The following is a 10,376-nucleotide window of genomic DNA, read 5'->3' on the forward strand; positions in this document are numbered from 1 at the left end:
CTATGCTAAATTGCCTGTAGTGTTAGATGAAGGGGTAAATGTATGGGAATGAGTCTGGGTGGGTTGCTGTTCAGAGGGTCGGTGTGGATTTGTTGGGCCAAAGGGCCTGTTTCCACATTGTAAGTAATCTAATCTAGGTGCCAGTGCATTGCTGCGAGTGTGGAGCAGAGGATCCTGAAGGATAACCGTTGCTGGTGGTTTTGAATCTGTAGTCTGTACTGGTTATCCTGTTCTGATCCAAACTGTGCTGGTTTGAACGTAGTCTGGAGTCCATGTGGGATCAGTTGGCTGCGGCGGCAAGCACTGAGGAAGCGGATGTGGCTGTGGTAGTGGGTCTGTTTCAGTACATGGTTGAAGAGCTTTAGGGCAGAGGAGATGACTGAGGGGTTGTAATGAGAGAGAGACTCAGAGATTCTTGTGGAGAGAGGAGAAGAACTTCTTCAAGTTAGGCATCCTTGCAAGAGGATTCACAGTAAGGTTAAAATCAACTAGGCAAAAGTGAGGACTGCAGATGCTGGAAATCAGAGTCTACATTAGAGTGGTGCTGGAAAAGCATAGCCAGTCAGACAGCATCCAAGAAGCAGGAAAATTGATGTTTCGGGCAAAAGCCCTTCATCAGGACTGGGTGCTACCAATGACATCTAATTAAGATCCTCTTGTACTCTTAGAAAATGTTCTTTCCTATCTACTACAGCACCAATTTTGGTATCCTATATGCACATCCAAGTCATTTATATAAATGACACAGAGCAGGAGATCCAGTAGTGATCCTTATGGCTTATCACAGGTTACAGGCCTCCGGTCCAAAAAGCAACCCCCCACCACTGCCCTGTCTCCTATCTTCAAGCCAATTTTATATCCAAATGGCTAGCACTCCATGGATTCCATGTGATCTGATCTTGCTAGCCAGTCTACCATGTCGAACCATGTTGAATGCCTTGCTAAAGTCCATATAGATAAAATCCACCACTCTCCCTTCCTGAAACGTCTTTGTCACTTTAAAAAACCTCAGTGAAGTTAGTGAGATATTATTTTCTACGTACAAAGCCATGTTGACTAACCCTAATCAGTCCTTGTCTTTCCAAGTACATGTAGAGCCTGTTCCTCAGAATCTCCTCCATTAAGTTAATCCACCACTGAGATCAGGCTGACCAGCCTATAGTTCCTGGGCTTTTCCTTACCTACTTTCTTAAATAATGGCACCACATTATCTACCCTCCAGTCTTCTGCCATCTCACCTGTGTGCCAGGTTAAGGAGGCCTCTGAGTGGGTGCAGCAAATTCTCAATGGGTGCTTGAGCAGCTGGAGATCATTGTACACATTGCTGCCAATGACAAAGGTAGAAAAGGAAGGACGTCCAGCAGACTAACTATAGGGAGTTAGACAGAGGTTCAAAAGGGTAGTAATCTCTGGACTACTCCTGGAGCCACATGCTAGTCAGTAGGAATAGGAAAGGACAGATAAATAAATGGCTGAGGAGCTGGTGAAGGGCTCAGGTATTCAGATTTTTGAGTCATTGGGACCTGTTTGGTGCTGAACGGACCTGTACAAGAGAAATGGATTGCGTTCAATATCATGGGGAGATTTGCTAGAGCTATTCTAAAGGGTTATTCAAGAGCTATTCTAACTTAGTCTGGCAGGGCGTTGGGAACCTGACCAGTTGTGAGACAAAAAAGAAGGTTGAGTCTGGTGCAGAAGTTAAAGAGAGCAAGTTAAATAGACAAGGTAGGCAAGAGCACGGCAGGGAATGAGGGAAGACTGATGAATTAAAATACATTTATTTCAATGCAAGAGGACTGACGGGGAAGGCAGATGAACTCAAGGCATGGATGGAAACATGGGACTGTGATATTATAGCTAATACAGAAACAAGGCTAAGGGAGGGATAGGACTGGCAGCTCAGTGTTCCAGGATACAGATGCTGCAGGAAGGATTGAAATGGAGGTAAGAGAGGAGTGGGAGTGGTGTTTTTGATGAGAAATTCTTAGCATATTCCTGAGAGATCATGCTGTGAAGCTATATAGATAGAAGTGAGAAATGAGATGGGGTGATCACTTTGATGGGATTGCACTATAGGTTCCCCAGTAGTCAGTGGGAAATTAAAGAGCAAATATGAAGGGAGCTAGCAAATAGCTATAAGAATAATAGGACTGTAATAGTACGGGATTTTAACTTTCTGAATATTGACTGGGACCGCCACTGTGTTAAGGGCTTGGATGGGAAGGAATTTGTTAAATGTCTCAATCAATATTTAGATGGCCATGCTAGAGAAGGGGCAAAACTCAACCTTCTCTTGGGAGGTAAGGCAGGGCAAGTGACTGAGATGTTAGAAGGGGAGCACTTTGGGACCAGTGACCATAATTCTATTAGTTTTAAAATAGTTATGCAAAAGGATAGGCCTGGTCCACAAATTAAAGTTCTAAATTGGGGCAGGGTTAACTTTGATGGTATTGACAAGAACTTTCAAAAGTTGACTGGGGGAGCCGTTCACTGGTAATGAAAGTTCAGGGACAGCATGTTTTTATTAGTGTGAAGGGCAGGGCTGGCAGGAGTAGGGAATATTGAGGCTATACTCAAGAAAAAGAAGGAGGCATATGTCACATATAAACAGCTGGATCAAATGAATCCTTCAAAATGTGTAAGGGAGTGTAGGGGTACACTTAAGTAGGAAATCAGGAGGATCAAAAGGGAATGTGAGAAAGCTTTGGCAGATAAGGTTGAGGAAAATACAAAGAGATTCTACAAGTATGTTAAGGCCAAAAGAGTAACTAGGTAGAGAATAGGGCTCCTTAAGATCAACTAGGCCATCTACATGTGGAACCACAGGAGATGAGTGAGATCCTAAAAGAATATTTCACGTCAGTATTTATTGTGGAGAAAGACCATGGAAGCAAAGGAATTCATGGAATTAAATTGTGATGTCTTGAAAAGAGTCAACATCAGAAAAGGTGCTAGAGGTCTTAGAACTCATAAACGTAGATAAATCCCTGGGACCTGATTAAGTGTATCTTAGGACATTGTGGGAAGCTAGTGAAGAAATGGGGCCCCTAGCAGAGATACTTGATCATCGACACACAAGAATGAGATGCTGGAAGACTAAAGGATGCCTAATGTGTCATTAATTAAGAAATGCTGCAAAGAAAAGCCAAGGAACTACTGACCGGTAAGTCTGACATCAGGGGCAAGTAAGTCGCCTGAGGAGATTGTGAGAGACAGGATCTTACATGCATTTGGAAAGTCAAGGACTGATTAGGGATAGTCAGCCTGGCTTTCTGCATGGGAAGTCATGTCTCACAAACTCGATTGAGTCTTTTGAAGAGATAACCAAGAAGATAGATGAAGGCAGAACAGTAGACATTGCCTACATGGACTTTAGCAAGCCCTTTGACAAGGTTCCACATGGTAGATTGGTTAATGAGGTTAGATCACACGGAATCCAGGGAGAGCATGCCAATTGGATATAAAATTGGCTTTGTAGTAGGAGACAAAGGGTGGTGGGTAGACATGTTCAGACTAGAGGCCTATAACCAGTGATATGCCACAAGGATCAGTGTTGGATTCACTATTGTTTGTCATTTGATATAAATGATTTGACTGAGAATATAGGAGGCATGGTTAAGTTGGCAGATGACACCAAAATCAGTGCTATAATATGGACAGTGAAGTAGGTTATCTAAGAGTACAATGGGATCTTAATCAACTGGAGGAGAAAGTGAGGTCTGCAGATGCTGGAGATCAAAGTTGAAACTTTATTGCTGGAACAGCACAGCAGGTCAGGCAGCATCCAGGGAACAGGAGATTCGACGTTTCGGGCACAGGCCCTTCTTCAGGAAGGCCTGTGCCCGAAACGTCGAATCTCCTGTTCCCTGGATGCTGCCTGACCTGCTGTGCTGTTCCAGCAATAAAGTTTCAACTCTTAATCAACTGGACTAGTGAGCCAAAGAATGGCAGATGGAGTTTAATTCAGATAAATGCAAGATATTGCAACCTGAAAAAAAGCCCTTTATCCCTATTGCTGTTTCCTGCCCGTTAGCCAGTTCTCTATCCATGCCAGAATAGTACCTCCAACACCATGGGCTCTTATTGCATGACTTAAGCTTTTGTGAGTTGTCTAACGCCTTCTGGAAGTTCAATTACAACACATCTACCAGTTCCCTTCTATCCACTCTGGTTGAGATTTCCTTGAAAAACTCAAATAAATTATGATATGGAGGTACTGGTGTTGGACTGGGGTGGACAAAGTCAAAAGTCGTATAACACCAGGTTATAGTCCAACAGGTTTATTTGAAAGCACAAAGTATCGGAATGTAACCCCATTGTCAGATGTTTTCAGATAAACCTGTTGGACTATAACCTGGTGTTGTGTGACCTTCTGACTTTGTCTAATAAATTTGTTAGGCATATTTTTCTCTTCATGAAACCAGGCTGACTCTGCTTGATTAGATTATGATTTTCCAAATGTTCTGCAGTTACTGCCTTAATATTTGACTCAATACTTTCACAACAATAAAGGGTAGGCTTATCAGACTGTAGTCTTATCAGCCATTTTCTGCCTCCCTTCCTTTTTGAATAGGGGTGTGAAATGGACAGTTTCCAGTCCTCTGGTACTTCTCCAGGGGATCCAAGGATTTGTGAAACATTACATCCGATTCATCCAATATCTCTGTAGCTATCTTTTATGTGATCCTGGGATGCAGGTATTCAGGGACTTTAGCACCATTAGTTTATCTAATACTATTTCTTTAATGATGCTATTTAATTCCTTCCCCATGTTCTTTAGTATTAACGGGATTTCCATCGTTAAAACTGAAGCAAGATATTCCCATAGCCATCTCCCTAAATTCTTTTTCTAAGGGACCTATATTTTGACCTCTGTCTTTTATGTTTTCAAGAATCTCCTATTGTCAGTTTTTATCTTCCTTGCTAGTTTGCCCTCAATTTATTTTCTCTTTTTGTTTTAGTCCTTGTTTGCAAAATTCTAAATTTATCCAGTCTTTGGGGCTATCACTGACTTTGGCCTCCTTGTGTGCTTTTTCTTTCAACTTAACATTCTTTTTAACTTCCTTGGTTAGCCACGGTTGGTTTATCCCTCTCTTAGAATCTTTCTTCATTATTGGGATGTAGTTTTGCTGACGTCTGTGTGTGTCTGTGGAGAGGAATTTGAGTTTTAATTAGTAGAATTCTAGGTGGACTGTTCATAATTGTTTCACTGTAATTAAATTTTATTTACTATAATAAATAGTACTTGTTAAGTATGGAATCTTGGTCTGTACTTCAACCTGAGTTTAAAAGACAGCTAGATTATGGAATTTTGTGTTTTTTTTAAAAATATCGTTAACTTTATTTGACAACTCCAGGAACAGTGGGACTTGATTTCTATCCGGTGCAGCATGACAGCGTGATCTCCTAATTCGAAGTGTGCCAAGCCAACTCAAATATTGGGCAGTTATACACAATTTTCTGTTAGAGATTGAATATATGATTTCAAAATGGAGGTGAATTGTCAGTGTGCCTTGGTTCAATTGTCCCATCATGTGAACACCCTTTATCTGTAAATTACATTTGACCTTGACTCCTAAAGGGTAATATTAATTCACTTGCTCCTCTGAGAAGAAGCTTTGGTCCTACTTGGTTACTACTATCTGTCCACTCTGTCATATTCCCCCTCTTACTCCTGACTTAGATCAGGACCCTTAGGCTTATCAGGACCCCTACATTCTCTTACCCCTCAAACATGCCAAAGAAAACCATCATGGGCCTGAGTGGCTGACGGATCACTCATTTTTAGATCTACATATCTTGTTCTAAAACTTAGAGACCTTCCAATCCCAGACTTAGATATGACCTCACCAAATCCCGGGCTGACGAACTATCAAAGTTTGAAGTATAACCCAGATGAGTCTGAATGATATTGCTGGGTTGGGTGGAGAGGGAACAAAGGGAGGTGGGAACAGAGATGAGAGTAGGTGCTGCAAACTGTATTGGTTGGAGGCAGGAAGAGGAAAGTGTAGATGCTGTAATCCAGTGATGGGTTGCTGCAACCTTGGGGGAGAAAGATGGTGGGAGCAGGAAGTTGGCCTATCTGGTTGACCAGGGAAATTGCAAGTATCTGGTATATGGGTACAGGGTGAATCCAATGCTAATGAACAATAAAAGGAAGTAAAATATTTATGGTTTAGATCAAGAAATCCTTTTTTGTGACATGGAATATTGCAAATGTATTAGTTAATGTAAATATTCTTGAGCAAATTAAAATCAAGTATACGTTTCAACACTCGTGAATTTCCCTTGCAATTTTCACTGAACTAATTCATGCGGTTTTCTGCACCAAAAAAAAGATAATGAACATGTCCCTCAAATGGTGTTGCATTAAAAGAACAAACTCAGTCATAAAAAGTGACAGTGCAAAATAAAGGTAACGTGTAGGATGGTAAGGATGGAAACCAGGGTTAAATTCACCTAATAATGTTAAGATATAAAATGGATCTTGTAGTATTGCCTCTACCTACATTAATGACCTACCTGAGTTTGTAAAATTTGCTTAAACTTGACAAATGTCCTGTTCCTCTAGATCCTTGCCCAACCCCCCAACCTTCTTAGCTCAATTCACTAATGTCATTTACATAAGGAAACCTGCCATCCTAATTGATCTAATCTACATCTGAGTCCAGAACCAGGGCAATGTAGTTGATTTTATGGATGGGCAGTAATTGCTGGCCTGGGTAGAGGTGCTCACATCCTGTGAATGAATAAAAGAAAAATCACTACGATGATTTGAGCACTGTCTCTATATACACACTGCATGTATATCTTGTATCACTGGACCTTTGCAAAATCAGACTCTGAAAGTTAGTCAGTTTTCAATTGATCACTTGAACTAGTTTTTTTTTCTCAGTGAGCAAGCTCCTTGATCACTTTTGATGCCATTTGGAACCTCTTTTGAGCACTTGGATACAAGGTGACTGCACATTGTGTAGTTGAACCTTATATGAATTCATTTCGTATTAGTTAATAACCTCAGGTTTCATTTGACCATACTTTGATGTTAAATGATGACTAAGTCATCTCAGTCAAATGTTACAGCTGGAGAAATGACAATTATGATGCAAATAGGTAAGATTTAGGATACATAGGATGGGGAAGGAAATTGCAGTGGATAGGCACAATTGAAATGAGGAGCTTATTCAAGGAACAGCTACTGTGTATCCTTGATAAATATGTACTTGTCAGGCAGGGAGAAAGTGGTTGAGTAAGGGAGCCGTAATTTACTAAACAAGTTAAATCACTTGTCAAGTGGAAGAAAAAGGCTTCTATTAGGATGAGATGTGAAGGCTCAGTTAGGGAGCTTGTGAGTTACAAGCTAGCAGGAAGGACCTAAAGAGAGAGCCAAGATGAGCCAGAAGGGAACATGAGAAGTCATTGGCAGATAGAATCAAGGAAAATCCTAATGCTTTCTGTAGGTATATCAGGAATAAAAGAGTGAATAGAATAAGATTAAGGCCAGTCAAGGATAGTAGTGGGAGGTTGTGGAGTCTAAGAAGATAGGGGAAGTGCTAAGTGAATATTTATCGTTTGTATTCACACTGAAAAAAGACAATGTTGTCAAGGAGAATACTGAGATACAGGCTACTAGACTGGACGGGAATGAGGTTCACAAAGAGGAGGTGTTAGCAATTCTGAAAAGTGTGAAAATAGATTAGTCCCCTGGACCAGATGGAATTTATCCTAGGATTCTCTGGGAAGCCAGGGAGGAGATTACAGAGGAGATTGCCCTTGGCTTTGATCTTTATGTTGTCATTGTCTACAGGAATGGTGCCAGAGACTGGAGGATAACAAATGTCCCCTTGTTCAAGAAGGGGAATAGAGACAACACTGGTAATTATAGACCAGTGAGCCTTACTTTGGTTTTGGGTAAAGTGTTGGAAAAGATTATAAGAGATAGGATTTATAATCATCTAGAAAGGAATAAATTGATTAGGGATAGTCAACACGGTTTTGTGAAGGGTGCCTCACAAACCTTATTGAGTTCTTTGAGAAGGTGACCAAACAGCTGGATGAGGGTAAAGTGGTTGATGTGGTGTATATGGATTTCAGTAAGGCATTTGACAAGGTTCCCCACGGTAAGTTATTGCACAAAGGATGGAAGCATGGAATTGAGAGTGATTTAACAGTTTGGATCAGAAATTGGCTAGCTGAAAGAAGACAGAGGGTGATTGTTGATGGGAAATGTTCATTCTGGAGTTCAGTTACTAGTGGTGTACTGCAAGGATCTGTTTTGGGGCTACAGCTGTTTGTCATTTTTATAAATGACCTGGATACGGACATAGAAGGTTGGGTTAATGAATTTGCGGAAGACACTAAGGTCGGTGGAGTTGTGAACGGTGCCAAAGGATATTGCAGTTACAGAGGGACATAGATAAGCTGCAGAGCTGGGCTGAGAGGTGGCAAATGGAGTTTAATGTGGAAAGATGTGAGGTGATTCACTTTGGAAGGCGCAACAGGAATAAAAAGTATTGGGCTAATGGTAAGATTCTTGACAGTGGAGATGAGCAGAGAGATCTCAGTGTCCATATACATAGATCCCTGAAAGTTGCCACCCAGGTTGATAGGGTTGTTAAGAAGGCACATGATGTTTTTTAGCTTTTATTGGTAGAGGGATTGAGATTTGGAGCCATGAGGTCATGTTGCAGTCATACAAAACTCTGGTGCGACCGCATTATAGGAAGGATGTGGAAGCTTTGCAAAGAGTTCAGACATTATCTGGTATGGAGGGAAGGGCTTATGAGGAAAGGCTGAGGGACTTGAGGTGGTTTTCATTAGAGAGAAGAAGGTTGCGAGCTTACTTAATTGAGACATATAAGATAATCCGAGAGTTAGATAGGTTCTAACTGTCCACCCTTTTTCCTCAGGTGGTGGTGGCTAGCATGAGGGAACATAGCTTTAAATTGAAGGGTGATAGATATAGGACAGATGTCAAATGTAGTTTCTTTCCTCAGAGTAGTAGTGCCCTGCTTGTAAAAGTAGTAAACTTGTCAACTTTAAGGGCATTCAAATGGTCATTGGTTAAATATATGGATGAAAATGGAATAGTGTAGATAGGTTTCTGATTGGTTCCACAGGTTGGCGCAACATCGAGGACAAAGGGTCTGTTCTGCACTGTAATGTTCTATGTTCTAAATGATCGTGTTTCAAAGCAGATGACCATAGTTGAGCTTGTATAACCACTGTTGAGAGTTTGTTGCTGGAAAAGCACAGCAGGTCAGGCAGCATCAGAGGAGCAGGATGAAGGGCTCTGGCTCGAAACATCAATTTTCCTGCTCCGCGGATGCTGCCTGACCTGCTGTGCTTTTCTAGCAACACACTCTCAACTCTGATCTCCAGCATCTGCATACCTCACTATCTCCCCTTGTATGAGCATTGTCTAAACAGATTGATGTAAACATTTTTAGGTAGGACACTTCCCTGAAACTTGTCAAATCAAATTTGTCCATTTGCAGTTGTGATTTTTTAGTATTGCACAGAAGAATTTACTTAGAATATTTGTTTTCCTGCATTACTTCTGCTCATATCATCACAATAAGAATATTTTTCATGATATATCCCAACTTTATTATTTAGATTTGGTTTCATTAAGAGGAGATACAGTAGCAACAATAGCAAATTCCCCTTCTACAAGAAGAGAAAAGCAGCTGATTTCGTTCGGGGGGTGGGGGGAATAGGAGTGGTTTATTATGAGTCCTGTTCAGCTACCATGTGGATCTTGGTAAGGTTGACTTTCATCGCCAGATTGGAAAACATTCAAATGCTGGTCTTGGCGAGCTGAGCATAATTGCCAGTACATCACTTTATTTGGCTTTGGCTTTGGCTTTAAAATCAAAGATTGGCCTTAGTAATATGGCTGGAAAGCCTATACTTCAAATGATAATACTGTTAATGTTATTCTTTCAGAAATTATTCTCACCTTTGAAGTAAATAGTGTGAGCAGGTGCGTTGAAGAGTGAAGGGCACCTAAAAAGGGTGAACTCAAGAATGATAGTTCAAGTAGAATGGAGTTTGTCAGCTATAATCCAAAATTTCTAAATTAAAACTGAAAAATAAAGAATCATGAGGCAGGAGGCAAAGGTTGATTTTAGCTTGCCTATAAAAGAACTGAAGTAATTGAATGAAATAGCGTACCGAAAATACCACTCCCTCCGTGACTCCCTCGTCAGGTCCACACCCCCCACCAACCCAACATCCACACCCGGCACCTTCCCCTGCAACCGCAAGAAATGCAAAACTTGCGCCCACACCTCCCCCCTTACTTCCCTCCAAGGCCCCAAGGGATCCTTCCATATCCACCACAAATTCACCTGCACCTCCACACACATCATTTA

At 41.2% G+C, this 10,376-nt stretch overlaps 1 protein-coding gene across 1 annotated transcript in view; it reads left to right on the top strand.

The window, feature by feature from the left end:
• The window catches only part of sycp1 (synaptonemal complex protein 1), a 374,769-nt gene that overhangs the window by 51,603 nt on the left and 312,790 nt on the right, over positions 1-10,376 (top strand). The window lies entirely within an intron of this gene.

This window comes from Chiloscyllium plagiosum, chromosome 26, assembly GCF_004010195.1.
Source record: "Chiloscyllium plagiosum isolate BGI_BamShark_2017 chromosome 26, ASM401019v2, whole genome shotgun sequence".
Taxonomy (NCBI): Eukaryota; Metazoa; Chordata; class Chondrichthyes; order Orectolobiformes; family Hemiscylliidae; genus Chiloscyllium; species Chiloscyllium plagiosum.